The sequence below is a fragment of the Ascaphus truei genome, chromosome 5 (genome assembly GCF_040206685.1).
Source record: "Ascaphus truei isolate aAscTru1 chromosome 5, aAscTru1.hap1, whole genome shotgun sequence".
NCBI classification, from domain to species: Eukaryota; Metazoa; Chordata; class Amphibia; order Anura; family Ascaphidae; genus Ascaphus; species Ascaphus truei.
Genome location: NC_134487.1, coordinates 43742256 through 43761549, shown reverse-complemented (window position 1 = coordinate 43761549; position 19294 = coordinate 43742256).

Sequence of the window (19294 nt, the reverse complement as noted above, 5' to 3'; positions counted from 1 at the left end):
AGACGGCCAGGTAAGACGGCCAAGTGAGACGTGTCTCCAGACTGTGTTCTTGAACCACCGGTACTGTGTTTGTTCTGAGGGCGCCGACTGCCAGGCCCTTCGCAATCATCGTGGGTCTGCCCTATCAGTGCTCTAACCTGTCATTGTCCGTGCCGCTGCCCCGGAGGAGAACGCATCTTCCATTATCACAGCAGAATGTTGGTGTCATTCACCCCAGGGATGTCAGATTGGTTTAGCCAAGGGGCCCATGTTTTTAGGAAATTTGTACCGGTGTCATTGACCAGACTCGTCAATTGTTCCATCCGGCAAACGTACCAGATTCTGTTCCGAATTTTCGTCATTGTGGGTAAGTCTGGTTGCTTCCACAGTGCTGCGAGTTCGCACCTCATGGCTGTTGCAAAGTGTGCAATTAATTTTTGCGCCGGTCTGCCTAGCCCCCGCCTGCGCCTGCCCAGCAGGAACAGCCAGGGGTCCAGGGGGACCGGCTGTCCGAGAATTCTCTCTAGCCAATTTTGGATTTCCTCCCATAAAGGTGCTACTTTGGTGCAACCCCACAGCATGTGCAGCAAGTCTGCTTGCTCCCCACACTGTTTGGGACACAGTGGGGGGTAGCCTCTCACAAACTTTGCTAATCGTGTTGGGGTGAGGTACCACCTCATGAGGACTTTATATGCGTTCTCCTTCAGGGTCGTGCATATCGAGCTTTTAGCCGCTGCCAGCACTATGGAGTCCCAGTCCTCGTCTTCTAAGGTCTCCCCTAAGTCTGTTTCCCACGCCTGTCTATAGTTCAGTTTGGTGTCGTCTGTGGTCTCAGGGCAAACTACCGCTCTGTAGATCGTAGAAGTAAGTCCCGAGGTGTCCATTCCTCTAGAACACAGCTGCTCGAAATTGGTACGCTTCGGGCGTTTAGGGATTTTATTGTAGAAGGCTCTAATCTGAAGGTATCTAAAGAATTCGGAATTTGGTATCCCCGTTTCAGATTTAATTTGGTCGAATGATTTTAATAGTGGGCTACCTTTCAGATGTAGAAGCCTCGTGAGGCCCTTTGTTTTCCAGGCCCCCAGGTGTCCACCTGGCATGCCCGGAGCGAAATCAGGGTTCCCTACAAACAGGGTCATATATGTGTGCTGGGTGGTGAGCGCACATCTGAGTCTGGTGTCCCTCCAAACTGCCAACGAGCTCCTCATAGTCGCAAGCGGTATCCCTAAGGATTTTTGTACTCTCTGCGGAAGCCAGATTAATTCTTGTAACTCCACCGGGGAGCTACATTCACGTTCCAGTTCTACCCACCGTCGAAGAACCGTCGGTAAGTGCCACTGTACGATTTGAGTCAATTGTGCCGCTCGGAAGTAGGCCATAAAGCAAGGTACCCCTAGTCCTCCTCGTAGTGTTGGGCGAATTAATATACTAGACTTGATGCGGGGCTTCTTATTACCCCAGACGAATTTCACCATTGAGGACTGCAAGCGGAGGATGTCAGCCCTGACCACCTGCACCGGAAGTGTCTGAAATAGGTACAGGATTCTGGGGAGGAGGTTCATTTTAAGGCACTGGATCCTGCCGATCCAGGAGACTGCATAGCCTGACCAGAGTCTGAGATCCTCCACTAGGGTCCTTATCAGCCTGGGGTAGTTAGCTTTGTATAGGGCGCTATATTCTTTAGTGATATTAACCCCTAGGTATTTAATCGAGGAGGCTTGCCATTTGAAGTTAAAATTTAGTTCTATCAATTTTGCGGTAGCCTTTGGCAGGTTTAAATTTAGAGCTTCTGACTTAGTTTGGTTAATTTTGAACCCCGAGATCTTATTAAATTTATCCAGTAGGCTGAAGACGTTTGGCAGGGAGGTAAGGGGCTTTGTTAACATTAAGATAATGTCGTCCGCATACAGGGCCACCTTGTGTGACTGGTCATGAATTTGGATTCCTGTTATATCTGGGTTATTACGAATATGTGCCGCCAAGGGCTCTATGCATAGAGCGAATAGTAGTGGGGACAGGGGGCAACCCTGTCTGGTGCCACTCTGTATCGGGAATTCCTCCGAGGGGAAGCCCTGGTGCCGGACCCTCGCCCTTGGTTCGTGATACAGAGCTAGAATGGCGCTCAGCATTCTCCCTCCCACGCCGAACTCCCCAAGCGTCTCTTTAAGGTAGGGCCAATCAATTCGATCAAAGGCTTTTTCGGCATCTAAGCTAAGTGCCATAGACGGGCTGTTCTGATTCTGGGCCAAATCAATTAAGTCTATGATCCGTCTAGTATTATCTGCCGCTTGCCTCCCGCAGATGAACCCTACTTGATCTGGGTGGACCAGCTTGGGCATTACCGTGTTTAAGCGGTTTGCCAATAGTTTGGAAAAATTTTTAGTATCGGAATTGATCAGCGATATTGGTCGGTAGCTCTTACAGTCAGCTGGGTCCTTCCCTGGTTTGGGGATCACTGATATGGACGCTTGGAGCATTTGGCTCGGGATAGGGGCACCATCTAAGAATGAGTTATATAGCCTAGTCAGGTGAGGGACTAATACTTTCCGGAATTTTTTGTAATATAAGTTAGAGAAACCATCGAGGCCTGGGGCCTTCGATGACTTCAGTGATTTGATTACCTCAGATATTTCCTCACCTGAGAAATCCACCTGTAGCGCGTCCCTTTCCATTCTGCTCAGTTTGGGCAAATTTGCCTCTTTCAGAAACGTCTTCAGCTGCCTATGAGTGGTCTCACAATGGGAGACCTTCGCCCCATCATATAGGGTCTCATAGTATGTTTTGAACTCTTCAACAATTTGTTTAGGGTCAGAAGTGAGGCCACCTTTATTAGTTCGAATTGACTGTATGTGGAAGTTATTACTCCTATTCTGGAGTTTACGGGCAAGTGGGGTATCTGGCTTGTTGGCACGTTCATAGAATTTCCGTTTAGACCAGGTCAGCTCCTTCTCAGCTCGGGAGGCCATCAGTAAATTTAGTTGCGTTTTGGTATCCAGCCATGACTTAAGGGTTTGGGCTTGTTTATTTTGTTTGTGTAGGGCGGAGAGGGTTTTTAGGTCTGATTGTAAAGTGTGAATCTTTTTTTCCCTTTCTTTCTTCCGCCTACTGGCAATCCCTATGAGTTCTCCTCTGAGTGTCGCCTTATGGGCCTCCCATAGGATAGACTGAGATGCCACGCTACCCGTGTTCTCGTCAAAATATGCCCTGATCTTTCCCTCTATTGATTGTGCCACCTCAGGGATTTTAATTAGATACTCATTGAGTTTCCATGTCGCTCCGGGCCTGTCAAGTACATAATCTGTGCACCGCAGCTCTACTGGTGCATGATCTGACCATGAAATATCATGGATTCCCGTGTGGGCGATCTGCGAAACCATTCTGTTGGTCACAAAGAGGTAGTCTATCCTGCTATATCTGTCATGTGGGTGGGAATAAAATGTATATTCTCTGTCCCCTGGGTGTTGCTCGCGCCAGATATCAACCAGGTTGTTGGCCCGGAGGCCCCTGATCCAGGCGGCTCTACCCTGTGGATTTTTTAGTCCGCCTACAGTACATCTGTCAGTGTGAGGGTCGAGAGTGTGATTAAAGTCCCCCCCTAAGAACACAGCACCCTGTGCTATTCTCTGAAGGGTCGCGAAAAACCGATCAAAGAAAGAGTCAGCGCGGTCGCTGGGGGCATATACGTTTGCTATGGTGAGTGGCTGGCCACGGATGGTCCCAACCACTATTATGAACCGACCGTTAGCATCTTTCTTTGTGGTGTTTATATCCATTGATAGGCGGTTGTGCAATAGAATTGCAACTCCTCTCTTTTTCTTATTGGCTGCGGCTGACACCCAGGTCTGGTATCTACTGTCGATAAATTTAGGGGAATTGCGTCGGGAAAAGTGTGTTTCTTGTAACATGATAATGTCCGGGTTCAGTCGTTTGTAGTCAGTCATGGCCAGTCGACGTTTCTGGGGGCTGTTAAACCCCTTCACATTGTGAGATATGATTGTGAGGTCCCTACCCATTGGTGCTTTTTGTGCGAGTCTCTGCGGTGGCGGTCTGGATGATGATCCCATGTTGTCCAGTAGTCTGAGGACGTCGGGAGCTGAGCGTGTGACCTCGTGTGTCTTTGGCCTGGGAACGGGGGAAACAATAGGGAGCAGACATAGGGGTATAACACATAAGACAGAAATAATGACATAAGAAACATTTGGTGACCCAATGCGAGTAAGCCTCCCTGGGCACCATAACTGCCCCTTCTGGGGGTCCGGTCCTGGGCGCCCCGCCTCCACCGATGGGGGTGGGTTCCTGTCCCAGATGTACCGGCCCAGTGGGGTCTTGTGCGGGTCTCCCTGGGATTGAGTCCCAGGATCCCGCTTGGAGTCCCATGTCGATGGCGGGCGTAGCGCTACCCGCCTCCGCCTTTGAACAGATAACATTTTAATATCATAATAAACAACAACAACAGAAACATTTTCTCCCTAGGCCCTCGCCCCCTTTTTGACTGGGGGAACATTAGGCTTCCTATCTCTTCCCCTTCTAGCCCTATAACTACTGTGGGAGAGGAGAGGGGGGGGTGGGGGGGGGTAGAGGGGGGGAGGGGGGGGAGGGGGGGGGGTGAACTATATATGCTTGATGGGAGTTGGGCAAAAGTGTGTCTGTTACCTGAGTTATGTCTCTCTAGGCCACAACCCTGCTCTGTATGTCCACGTCGTATGCCTAGGTGTGTTAAGGAGCTGGGTGTTCCTGTCTCTAGCATTAACTTAATGCGCAGGGGGGAGAAGCAGGGGGGGGGGAGGGGTGCGTGTGGGCGAGTTGCCGGTAAGTTTGAGCGTGGGGGGGGGGAGTAAGAGGGGGGGCCTGTGGGTCTATCCCGCCTGCTTAAGCGCTGCCACGGGCCAACCGCTCCTGGCCTTGGCATTAGCGTTGGGCATGCGCCTGGGGGGCTGTACGTGAGGGGGGCTGCCGGCGTGGATGGGTGTCCGACCCGGTCCTGAGGGTGCACACTGTGAGGTGTCCTGTGGAGACACCCCCGCTTATATCTGTCCGTGGGGGGCCCCTTTTTCTCGGCCGGGGGGAGGGGGAGAACAGGAGGAGGGGGGGGGGATATCCGGCTATTGCCGATACTGCCTTAAGCATCTATTGCCGGGGAGATGTCTCTGGTCCCGGTGGAAGCCGGCATCCGGACGCTGAGGCCTTGCGGGATTTCCTGTGTCCGACGAGATGTGCCCCATCCAAGATGGCTGACTCCCTGCTTCCGGTGACGTCCTTCCGGATGGCATCATTGGGTCGCCGGACGTCGGGGAAGGCGGATGTCTCCTTGCGCTCTCTTCCCGCCGAAAAGATCTCAGCATCCGGTAGGTGTTGGTGATCCCTCCATGCGGTCTGGCGTCGCCATCTTCTGGGTCCTGCGTGTCACGGGGATTTCCGGGTATTTGGTTTTTCTCACTGTTACTGGCACCACGGGTAAGTTTAGGCGGCTTCAGCCCTACGACCATTGTTCATTTAGCAGTGGTTTTCTAGGAATCTCCGGGCATTGCTGGGAAGCCTGCTGTGCCTTTTATACCATTTTTTTAGGGTAGGTTTTAGCGAGAGTCTGGGAGAAACTAGGGCCCAACTGTGGCCAACTCAACTGTTAGGGCGCCGCTTTACACCTCTTCCTCCGTCGCCCGTGTCTTGCGTTTTTTTTGGCTGGGGTTTTTTTGCCACTCTGCAGGTGGACTCAGCTCACCACTATCGTTTGGTGCGGCACCCTCCTCCAGTCCCAATTTGCGGAGGAACTCTGGGGCTTCCTCTGGCTCCTTCATAGAGATGGCCCTCCCATTGCGCAGGACCAGCAGTCCAAATGGGAAGGTCCATCTGTATCTTACTGCCTTGTCCCGCAATATTTTTGTGACAGGCTGGAGTTTCTTTCGGCGTGCCAAGGTAATAGGTGACAGGTCCTGGTATAATTGGATGGAGGTTCCTTCAAAACTGCATGTCCCGGGGCCCCGGGCTGATTGGAGCGCGGCTTCTCGGGTGCTATAAAAGTGCATCCGAGCAATTATGTCTCTTGGGAGGTCAGAGGCCACTGGCCTGCTCCGGAGGGCCCAGTGGCAACGGTCCATTGCCAGCTCTGTCGCAGGCACCTCCGGCAATAAAACAGATAACCAGCGGGTGATATAGTCTTTAATGTCAGCCACCTCCTCCGAGACGCCCCTGATGCGGAGGTTGCTTCTGCGGTCTCTGTTTTCAGAGTCCTCTTGCCTCTCCGCCAGCTCTGATATTTGGGCTTGCATGTGATTCGCTCTCTTCTCCGCTTTTTTCGCCGCGGTGTTGGAGGCCGCCATGTTATCCTCCAGTGTTCCCGTGCGTTCACCCATGCCCTGAACTTCTTTTCTGAGCTCCTGAATTTCGGCACGGAAGAGCGATTTCATGTTGTTATAAAGCCGGTCGAAGTCACATCTTCGTACCGGGAGCTGGCCTGCCGCGTCCTCCCTCTCCTCCTCCCGTTCGGATTCGGATCCCGCTGTGGAGCCCGGCGCCATTTCTGCTTCGGTCCCTCGCGTTGCGGCTCGGCTCATGTATTTGCGCATATCGCCGGTCGATTTTTTTTTGTTTGTTGCGGGGCCATCCTGGTTTATTCCCCCGTTGTTGAGTGGTATTTTATTCGGGTAAATGTGAATTTTAACTGCTGCGTCGTTGCTGTTTTATGCGGCGGGTGCGGGAGCTCTCAGGTTAGGCTGCTACTCTCCTCACCATCGCGCATGCGCCTCTTTAGAAATGTTTTTAATGTGAGGGGCGAATGTGAGAGAGGAGTCGAGTGTGACCCCTAGGCAGCGTGCTTGGGCTACTGGGTGAATGATCGTAGTTCCAACAGTAATGTGGAAGGAGGTAGTAGGGCCAGGTTTGGGAGGAAGTATGAGGAGCTCTGTTTTAGCCATGTTGAGTTTAAGGCGGCGGAGGGCCATCCAGGATGATATAGCAGAGAGACATTCAGAAACTTTGGTTTGTACAGCAGGTGTAAGGTCGGGTGTTGAAAAGTATATTTGTGTGTCGTCAGCATAGAGGTGCTATGAGGTTGACAATGAGAGCCAAAGAGAGGCTGATTTCCTGTCATGGGAGTAAGGCCAGGATTTGCCAGGAAGCAGGATGGACATGGTAGCTTTGGACCAGATGATGTAACTTCCTGGATGTTCAGACAGATCTCTTATAATATCCCCCCCTTCAGGGTCAAACTCCGGGGCGACAAGGTCCTGTTTTTTCTGGCTGATGACGATGGAACGCCTTGACTAGAGCTGGAGCATGAAGATCCTGAGACTTCACACGGCTCCTTTCCTCATGACCATACCCCTTCAAATCAACCAGATATTGAATCGATCCTCTGGAGTTACAAGAGTCAAGTATCTGCCGCACTTCGTATTCAATTTGACCCTCAACATTTACCGGACAAGGAGCGGGAGGATCCTCAGAAAAGCGATTCCTCATCACATTTTTCAGGAGGGAAACATGGAAAGTGGTGGGAATTTTTAAAGAGGAGGGGAGCTCCAGCTGAAAGGTGACTTCATTTATCTTCTGGATAATGCTGTACGGACCAATGAACCATGGTCCATGTTTAGCAGAAGACTGGCGTAAACGAATGTTTCACATTGAAAGCCATACCTTACACCCGACGGAGTATGGGTGTGATGGCCTCCGGTGCTTATCCGCTGATTTCTTTTTTCTCTCGGTAGCTGAGCGAAGGGTTGCCTTAATCCCCTTGCAAAGGTCATGTAAAATCTGTACCCTGGTATCCGCCGCTGGGACATCTACTGGTAGAGAATGAAGGGGAAGGGTACAGGGATGGTAACAACAAGCTGCGAAAAATGGGGAGCAGCCCAGGGAGTCATGTGATAGACTGTTGCGGGCAAATTCTGCTAGTGGTAAGAGCTCTGTCCAATCATTCTGATGTTCATTTGTATGACACCTGAGGTATTGCTCCAGGGATTGATTGGTGCGCTCGGCTTGCACATTACATTGTGGGTGGTAAGCAGATGAGAAATGGAGATCAATCCCTAATTGCCTGCAGAACGTCTTCCAAAATTTTGAGATGAACTAAGACCCCCTGTCTGAGACGATCTGTAAAGGCAGTCCATGCAGATGAAATACCTCTTTGGTGATGATGTCTGCCAGTTCTGGGGAGGAGGGAAGCTTGTTTAGGGGTACAATGAGCCTGTTTTGTAAAACGATCCACAATAACCAAAATCATAGTCATGCCTTGAGAGGGGCCAAGTTGCACAATAAAGTCCATGGAAAGGTATGTCCAAGGACTGGATGGTATTGGCAGTGGCTGCAGAAGCCCACAAGGAAGTGTTCGAGGAACCTTAGTTCGGGCACACACACTGAATTTCTTTTGGACTAATAATGTCCCCTAGGGCTTTCACATATATATTGAATAGAACCAGTTAGATGGCAGATCCCTGAGGGATGCCACAAATCAGTGGCTTTGTGTTTGAAGAATTCTCTTTGGAGGTGATTTTCTGACTTCGGTCACTAAGAAAGAACTGGAACCAGTCCAGCACTTTACTTCTCAACCCAACATTCAATTTAAGTCTGGTCAGCATAAAAGTGTGATTGATTGTGTCAAAAGTTGCGCTTAGTTTGAGAAGGATCGGAGCAGCGGCGTCCCCTTTGTCTACAGAGTTGAGCAGGAAGTCAGTGACACCTGTAGCCCTGTTTCCCCCCCCCCTCTCTGGAAGATGTACAGCTGACTACTGCTGTCTGTAGTGCGTGCATACCTGTGAGGGTCCAGGAGAGCTGAGTGATCCGTGATGGTGTGGGGAACAGGACAGGCTTTTGGTGAATTCTACTTGCTTCTCAGGGTGTCAGCGCCTCCAGCTCCAGTGGGCTCCAGGGTTCCCAGAGACAGTCCCCACCAGAACAGACTTCTTTCACACCCCTTTCCAATAGACATAGACTCAGGCAGGGTTATACAAAAAGGAATGCCTTATTGAAACATCCACTATGGATGGTATTACAGCGGATGCAGAGTAGATTGATCTGGGTCCCCAGACCTCTGGATGTGCTTGGCTCTCTGGTAGCATTGAGGCCTCTGATCTCTCTCTGTCAGCCCATGACGGACTGCCTGGAATGTCTCACTCCCAGCCAGGAGGAGCAGCACACACCTCCTCTTGCTAGGAGGGGTGGAAGAGAACTTTCTTTGCTTCCTCACACCAGGTGGGTGGGAGCTGAACTGCTATAATTTAGCATTTCCTCTCTGATGCACCAGAAGGGGAGGGCACAAGGTCTGCACCATGATTGGTTAGATGCAGACCCCTGTGCCACCCCCACTCCTGTCACTCAGAGTCAGCATGAGGGGATCAATGCCCCTAGAATAGCCTGCCATCACCTGTAGCTACTAAGGACGTATGTGACGGGAGGCAGAGAGGCCGTCTGGACCAGCCATTGCTACACTCTCCCCTGGGTGGAAAATTCCATGTCCTCACTGGAACTAATTTGATGCACCATCCATCACTCGGGAGCCTGCAATGTAATAACAGGTTACACATATCATGGTACAATATTAACTAGAATAAATACACGGACAGCAAGGACCCAAATCATCCACTGGTTACAGCGATGATATTTCTAACTCTTCCAACATGGAGTATGTGGTCACTAGTTGTAATATTTAGGATAAGGCTTTTGAATCACACATACCTCAAAATTCGTTACCTACACAGAATACACCTTAGGGACACCAGCTTGCTGTCGGACTTCAACCCTATCCATGATATACATGTCCCTATAAGCCACTCTCTCAATATGGAACATATAAGGGAATCTTTAATGAATTCCCTGACACTAGTTTTAGATTGGAGGTAATCTGTACTGGCCAACTTGAGCCAATCATGCCGGTTGTCATCTATTTCTTGCATGATCGGTTTGGGTACATAAGCGAAGTCGTACCCGTGAGACTGATGGTACCGGTTTCTTATTGCCCTGTCAGCTTGGCTAAACCTCAATATCTTTTGGCCAGCTCCCTGGCCGGGTAAGACCCAAAACTTAGGTTCATTAGGGTCCACCTCCCAGTATAGAATGTAGGGGCCCTTGGGTGCCCTAACACCCACATTTATTTCTCCCAGCCGTTGATTACTAGCTTCAGCTGTATCCTCTGGGGAGTATCGGCCTTCTCCCCACCAGTGATCCACAATGGGGCCATCTACTAACAAGAACCTGGTTCTATCCATGCTGGTGACATATCATTGGAACATAGGGTCCCACCACTTAAGGCGCTCCCCGGACAAAGTTTCAGATCTGGGACTATTTGGCCTGGTACACACCTGGGAAGATACTCCAGAGGTATTAGATTGCTGAGATTGTGATCTGAACGATTCCTTGAAATATCTGAAAGACCCTGGCAACTTAGGCACAGATTTACAAATGGGTGCTGTTGGTTCTCCCTCTGAATCATCAGATCTGCTATACCCCTCCCAAAATACCAATCCCTCAAATCAGGGGATAAACCAGGGGACACATTATCACATGGGAAATGTGAAAGCACAAAGGTGGAGGTGGTAGGATCAATGGCAGTGGCCGGGACAGGGGAAGGAGCGTGCAGGACCGGTGACTGGGTCCTAGCAATGTCCATGGCCTGTCCATATAGTGCGGGCTTACCACAGCCTCGTGGAGGTGGTAGAGGAGTGACTTCAGGGGTTTGATGACTCCTTCCCTTACAATGGGGTACATAGTAGTGGGCAAAGCAGGGATCAGTCCCGGACTCACCACTGTTGGCGCTAGCGGTGGCTCAGTAGACTCAGTAGGCTCCACTGACACCATCTTCGTGACATCAATCTGCTGCGACAGACTCTTGATGCCGCCGGGCAAGTCTTGAGTTCGGCAGTGGCCATGACATCACATCTGGCTGCACTGGAAGTTCGTCACCCCGCGGCACACCAAACAAGGCCCCACCTGAAAGGGCGAATATTTAGAGTGTGTGAGGGCTGGGGATATTAAGAAAGTGTGGAGGGGGGATATTAAGAGTGTGAGGGGGATAAAAAGAAAAAACAGGGAATGAACCCCGAATGCCTGATGATGCAAGCTGAGCAGGTAAACTTTTTAGTCCATAGAGCACAGAGATAAGAACAACAGTGTCATGGATATAATAGCTTGATAAACTGTTAATCCTCCATATATAACCGAACTAACTCAGGATGGGGGGCTATAACGCATAAGCTGGTAGAAGTACAAAGAGGCACGTCAGTGAAGTGCCACAGAGTAAGTCACAGAAACAAGTAAATGCTAGCCTCACCTACACCCCGTGTCTCACGATGAATGGATCAGCTGGCAAGTACTCACAGTGAGAAGTGCAGATCCGGGTGTTGCTAATAGAAGGCGGCGTATGTTCCAGGCTGCTTGTTGTAATGGCGTGCTCCTGCCCGTGATTAGTATACAGAAAGGGATGGGGTAACTCGGCAGTCACAGCTCTCCATAGATCAACAAAGTGCAGTAAAAATAAAAGACATCATTGGATCAAAAATATGACATCAGCAGAGAGTAAGTACACTGTGACGCGTTTCCTCCTGAAGCAAGGACTTTATCAAAGAGTGAAAAACCCTTACCATCATCTGATCTCTAAATAGACCGTGCTTTAATCTAATTGCATAAAACTTGCGCGTGTGCATCACACACACCTGCAGCTTAATGAATTAATCACAGAGAAAAAATCTATCATTAGATTTATCAGCACGCTCCATAAAGAGAATCACTGAGTGTACAAAAGACACATACAATGTAACATAAATATACAATATACAAAAAATCAATTAAACTCTATACTAAATAACAGCATATGAGAAAATGGGTTAAAAACTAAATCTCCACGATGTTAAAGAATAAGAATAAAATAATATTTGATAATACATTGACTATAACCATAAAACAAATAATTAATTAATTAATATTAATTGTACAGTATATCAAAGGAATATATAACTTATGAATAACAATCAATATGAATGATATAACAGTCAATACAATAATCAAGATACATGGATGAAGTAATCACAGAACAAAGGTATCCCGTAAGGAGATGCTATGCAGAAAACATGTATGGAAGTGGAATATTCTCTGAATACTCTTCATGGGGCAAACTCAAGCATTAAGAAAATGCTTGAGCTTCCAATCTTGTGATGTCTCAAGCGTGCGACGTTACCAGCTGCATCCGGCTTCCCCCACCTCCCCCACCTCCCCCGGTGGGAACCAGGGTCATCTGATGTTGTGTTCCCGGGGGAAGAGTTTGTGTAGAGCCCGTCGTCGTGAGTTCCTGCTGGACGGTGACTCACGAGGGTCAGATCGGACCCGGTGGAGCTGCAGAGCAGTGGAGCAGAGGAGCGGAATCTCGCAGAACATTTGGAGCATGTATATTATCTCATAAACTGCTTTTTTACCTTCGTTGTTTGTGAGTTCGATTTATGAGCTTTTTGGAAAATTAAATATACTTTTACACAGTAATGCACTAAGATCGGGCGCTTTTTAAAATTTTAAGACCTGCTAAGGAACAGATGATTGTTATTATGTCCTGATATGTAAAACCATATAATACAGAGAGGGTATACTTTCTTTTTCAAACAACTATATAATAGTTATTTCTCAGAATCCCTTGCTGCAGTGGAAGTGCTGTGTGCTGGGTGATAATCGTGAAAGGCAGGGTTGCAGACGTGTCTAAGAAATGCAAATGAGCATACAGTAATATTTCCATTTGCTATATGCTTTACTGTGGAGGGTTTTTGTCACTTTTTTTTACCCACCATAACATTAATAATGTGTGGTGAAGACCAACTCTTGTCTCAAACAAGTAGCGCCAGTACAACCAACCTCACACTGATGAGACCCACAAGGTCGAAACAGTCTGTCTGTGAGTGGTTTTACTGGCTATGCATCTCATCCCAGGCTATGTTTAAAAGCTGTGGTTAACGCAGCATGCATGCATTGCTGTTCTCACAATATTAACTTATTTTCTATTTATCTTCCCTACTTTATCATCCACCACTATTACCTACAGTATGAGATTGAAAAATAATATTTTCCTAAAGGTGAAGTCTCCTTAAACACTTTAATAGGAATGCTGATTACACAGTCCTGCAACGATTCCCCCATGTTTCCTCAATTTAATTGATGTTCATATTTTCTTGCAACATTATCTATTAAAGGTTCTCTGTTTTATTCTCCAGGTTCCTTCATTTTGTCTAACAGCATTTACTGTAATTACTTTTCGTTTGGTTATCTCATTACTACTTTCACTGTTCTCTGTTTTTTCACTGGACTTTTAATCCTGTTCTTTCATTGCTCCATTCTGAGTTGTTTTGCTGTTGCAGTGAATCCAATCTGCTGCATGTATCTAAGGAAGTATGGTGTATATGTGTATATAATTTAAAATGGCTCAACTTTTTGGAAAATGCTTCAATGTTAAATAGTCGATAGCGCTCTAATTTACCTTCTTGCATTATTGCAGTACAAAAATTGAGAGTGCAGAACTTTTACATTTTCTTCCCCTAATAAAGACTGCTATTCAATTGTGTTTGTTACATAAAGTGTATAAATAGCATACACATATTACACCTTTAGCAAACCATTTCTGTATTGTATAGAATCCTTGGTAAGCGTGTACATTAGGTTCCTTACGTCATGATAGAAACACTGAAATGAGTATGTGAGGTTCTTCCAAAAAAGACAGCATTATCACAAGGGTGGATTCCTCACCCTTATATTACATAGGCTATTATTCTCAGATCTACGTTATTGATTTAACGATGTGCTAACTGAAGTTAACACATCATTAAGTGATAACTGAGATCTTCAAAGCTACCCAAAATATTGTTAAGGCTGCTTTACAAGTGAAACTGCTGGCTGTGGCCCAATGTCTGAGGAAAATCCCTGAGCATCTCACAAACACTCCGTTAGATAGTCTATTACAGCCTGCTATGGACTATCAGATTATCACAGGGGGCGTACCTGCGTTTTAATGGGACTCCAGCTTCGTGAATCTCCTTAGGGAAGAAGAGTTGTGGAAAGTTACCTCCAGGCTTGACTATGGTAACTTACTTTATCTTGGCTTACCAAACAACTAGAGATCGGCAAATTATGCAGTTGAATTTGTATTCGCCACAAATATAGCATTTATTTATATATTTTAAGTGCAAATATTTGAGAATTAGTAAAAAAAAAAGTTGCTTTGCCTAAAAATAGGAAATGGAATCATTCAATTCCACTACTAATATTCACTTCAATTAAGATGTAAACTTTGTTCAGAAACTGTAATATACAATTTGGAGGCGAGCGTGACAGAAAGAGGCTGGTCTCCTTCTTTGCTACAGTCCCAAAACGCCCGAAATGCATAGAGTTCTCTGTCCCATGTCCATCCATTTCTGATGTCTCCCATGTCATCCCTTTAATAAATTGATTTTAAGGAATTTTTGATGTGCTGAACTCCGTTTTTCCCACGCTGTGCACCACTTTTTTCCTCCTTGGAATACCGTTTGCTGGAAGCACACTATGGAGTCAAAGAATTCCAACAATTGAGTGAGCACTACCCAGTTCTTGGGGGTTATTTTCTCATGCTTCCACACTATGATCTATTACAGGGGTGCGCAAACTGGGGGGGCGTGCTTCACAGGGGGGGGCACAAGATTATCTGCGGGTTATGCAGGGTTTACAGAGGCCCCGCGCACTTCCCAAAGGCATTTAAATTAAATGCCATGGAAGCAGCGAAGTCCTCTATAAACTGCACTTACATTGGTTCTGATGTCTTCTGGAGATGCGTCGCCATGGCAACGCAGCATGAAATGATGCCGCAGGGTCATGTGAGAGATCTGGCAGGGGGCACAGAAGAAAAAGTTTGTGCTCCCCTGATCTATTATACAATGTATACACTCTAAGTAGTATCTCCCATAGGTGTGTTGGTGAACAGGTTAGACCTGCTTTTCAGGCTATGTCTTTCCCCATTAACTTTAAATCTCACTTAGAGTAAAGCCTCTGTGTTGGCTTCTACTAAATTCTGAGTGTGAGCTTTCACAATAAGTTATCTACAGTATATGAGCTATATGATCTGCATGATCTAAGTGGACTGCATGAACTTTCTCATTTACCACCAAGTATATTCTACTGTTTAAATCCATCAATGGGACTTTATATCTATCTACAAGAACCTTTACCATTACTCTGTAGCACTGATCTTTGGACTGCTGAGTCCAGTTTTTCTATTTTGAACAATAGACCTGGAAGCTAGATTTAGTCGAAGGCCTTTTTAAAGTACACAAAACAATCAAATATGTTGCCCTTGTTGATTTTGTGGAAATACTTTTTGATCAGGCAGTGTAAGGTGTAGATGTCATCTGTGGTATGGTGGTTTGCCAGGAAGTCTGTCTAGCTCTTACTAGTACACTCTGCTCGGTCAGGAAGATGAGGATTCTGCTGTTCGAGAGGCTGTTGAACATCTTCCCCAGAATGCAGCTGACACAGATGCAGCTTCTGTTAATAATTATTCTCTACTGCATACGTAGAAACCTTCTCCAGTACTCGGACAGATTTCTCTTTAAACCTCCGGAGGCCTTTCCCCACTGATAGGGCGCTGGAAAAGTAGACGAGCAGCTCGGAGGAGAAATAATTGAGTCTGACACCAATGAGCGTTGTCAAAAACTTCTCCTGTTTATTAAACGGTTACAGTCAGGTTTTATAGGCGAGCAAACAAAAGTGAATACGTGCCAAGCTTTATTTCCCTTATTTTATGCTTATGCTATGCTTATCTTTTAACTGACAGATGGAAAATCACTTTTTGGGAACTCATAGTTTGCCCAATCTGGGGCACATGGGCATATCTCAAGATTCAAGCTTGAAGTGCTGAGACCGTACATAAATTCCAGTTTGTGCCTTTTTTGGTCAATACTTCCTGTTACTTCATTTCGGAACTATGTCTGAACATAGACAGTTCATAAGTGCAGGCAACATTAAATTGGTAAAAAGGGTAGTTAATATCACACTAAAAAGCATAATGGCAGTGTTAGCATAAAATGGTTATACAGCAGACAAAATGGAGTCCCCCCTGATATACACATTATCTGTCCCTCCTTTTGTCATAACAATGACAACTCCTAGACTGCGGGGGTCTCGTACTGGATTTGAATATTATCATAATCCACTAAAGGTATCGGGACACTGGTGGTTGTAATCCTCGAGTCGTATGTTATAGTTGCGGTACCAGAAATAGGGGCATTAATGTTCAGTGAAGTATACGTGTGACTAGCTGACTTAACAGAAGGCATAATCATTTTACATAAAGATGAACACATTAATTTGCAGCATGAAATAATAACAACTAAATACTACAAACATGCAAACGATAAATATCAGTCCCATAACAATTCTCTTTCCCTCATTTTGTCATGGGTCCATAACCTAACAACTACTATATTGTTTTTGATATTGTTGATATACTTTGTCGTACTGAACTAGTGGTGCAGGTTTTGGGGGTCAGAAGAAAATAAAAAATATATATATGGCCACAGGAGTTCTTGTTTGTAGAGAGATATATATCGGTGTGGCTGGTATAATATCTTTTTTGTTTACCAGGTTGACTATTACTACAAAACCCATTACCAATTTCTAAATTACTATTCACACTGCTCTTCTATTACTACAAGCACATTATGGCGGCTAGAAATACAAAGACAAAAGAAACAGCGCAAAAAACCTCATAGTGTAGTATATAAAATTATATTGTGGTAAAACAGGTGAGTATTGCACGTACATCAAATTCAATAGTTACTAGCAGTACATGTTTTGGACATGTTACCAGTCAGCAACAGATGGTGGGTAAAGATCACCGGATGGCTCCCCTTCTCCTCTCCCGTTTCGTTCAGGATGCCGTGATGCAGGGCAGCAGCCCCTCAGCATGAATACAGCAGTCCGGTGGAATACAGCTGTCTCTCCACGTGTAAACCGTGGCTGTTTGCGGTAGGAGCAGGCTCTCAGTCACTGGCTTCAGGCGTGCGTCTGCACGTGTGGCGTCTGCTTGCAGCGCGCTTCGGATGACGTCATCAAGCGGCGCCGATCACTCTGCAGTCTCAGCCAGCCACAGAAGTTAGATGGCATAGATTGCAGTAACGGAGATGGGGCCAGGTGACAGAAATAGGGTACTGGCACACTGCAGGTAGTATCAGAATGCGCCCTCTTATCCAACGCGTTTCGTACTTCAAAGGTACTTCGTCAGGGATCCCTGACGAAGTACCTTTGAAATACGAAACGCGTTGGATAAGAGGGCGCATTCTGATACTACCTGCAGTGTGCCAGTACCCTATTTCTGTCACCTGGCCCCATCTCCGTTACTGCAATCTATGCCATCTAACTTCTGTGGCTGGCTGAGACTGCAGAGTGATCGGCGCCGCTTGATGACGTCATCCGAAGCGCGCTGCAAGCAGACGCCACACGTGCAGACGCACGCCTGAAGCCAGTGACTGAGAGCCTGCTCCTACCGCAAACAGCCACGGTTTACACGTGGAGAGACAGCTGTATTCCACCGGACTGCTGTATTCATGCTGAGGGGCTGCTGCCCTGCATCACGGCATCCTGAACGAAACGGGAGAGGAGAAGGGGAGCCATCCGGTGATCTTTACCCACCATCTGTTGCTGACTGGTAACATGTCCAAAACATGTACTGCTAGTAACTATTGAATTTGATGTACGTGCAATACTCACCTGTTTTACCACAATATAATTTTATATACTACACTATGAGGTTTTTTGCGCTGTTTCTTTTGTCTTTGTATTTCTAGCTCTGGTCTGTGGAGCCATTCCTTGAATATAGCAGCATATCCTCACCAATTAAGTAAAAGGTTTTTATTATATTAATATCACATTAATATCACATTATAACACTAATCACGATTATTAGAGCGCAGTTCACCCTTTGTTTCTACCACATTATGGCGGCTAAAATTTCTGAAAATTGGTGAGGGCTAATTTCTACCGGGAGCGATTGCACAAATATCCATCTTGCACGCATCTTTCATACTGCATTTATTCAGAATGGCAAAACACCAAAATGGTTGCTATGGTCAAAAATGGCTGACTTATGAGCCTTTCCTTGAGGCTGACACACGCCTCTGGGTGACCTCCCACTTTCCTCATAGCATCATATCCAATATTCTTAGTCCCCTCTTATTCTTTAGAGACAGTCTATTTAAAGAACAGTTAACCATTGCATAGTCCTGCTGGACCAGGAGAGTGTCCAATTGTGCCTTGTCATTCCTTTTCGGCCATTATCTCGGCCCAGTTGATTTCTTCTCTTTCTCTCTGGGAGGGGGAGGGGGGACTGGGACTGGGTGGGAGGGGGACTGGGTGGGTGCGGGGACTGGAACTGGGTGGGTGGGAGGGGGGACTGGGACTGGGTGGGAGGGGGGAGGGGGGCCAGGGACTGGGTGGGTGGGGGGAGGGGGGCCAGGGACTGGGTGGGTGGGGGGAGGGGGGCCAGGGACTGGGTGGGGGGAGGGGGCCAGGGACTGGGTGGGTGGGAGGAGGGGGGACTGGGTGGGAGGAGGGGGGACTGGGTGGGGAGGAGGGGGGACTGGGACGGAGGGGGGACTGGGACTGGGTGGGTGGGAGGGGGGAGGGGGGACTGGGACTGGGTGGGTGGGGGAGGGGGGACTGGGACTGGGTGGGGGGGAGGGGGGACTGGGTGGGGGGGAGGGGGGACTTTGGGACTGGGAGGGGGACTGGGAGGGGAGGGGTACTGGGGGGGGAGGTGGGCTCGGGAGGGGGTTGCACAGGAGGTGGGCTCGGGAGGGGGTGCCACGGGAGGTGAGCTCGGGAGGGGGTGACATGGGAGGTGGGCTCGGGAGGGGGTGCCACGGGAGGTGAGCTCAGGAGGGGGTGACACGGGAGGTGGGCTCAAGAAGGGGTGCCACGGGAAGTGAGCTCGGGAGGGGGTGACACGGGAGGTGAGCTCGGGAGGGGGTGACATGGGAGGTGGGCTCGGGAGGGGGTGCCACGGGAGGTGAGCTCTGGAAGCGGGTCGCGGGGGGAAGCGGGCCGCAGAGGAGCTGGTACTTCCTCCTCCGTCCCAAGTTGGGAGCGGGGGGGAGGAAGGGAGCGGGTCCTGCTTGCCCTGCGCATGCGCGCGGGACCGCGGGGGGAATCGCTGCCATTTTTTTTAACTTGAGCGGGGGGGGGAGGAGGAGACACCACGCGGCCAGCCTCGCTGCGACCCGGCAATTTTGGTGCCGTAGCCCGGTGCCGGGTCGCGACCCACCATTTGGGAAACGTTGTAATAGACTATACATTTATAATTAAAATAACAAAACCTGTAAAGAAAAAA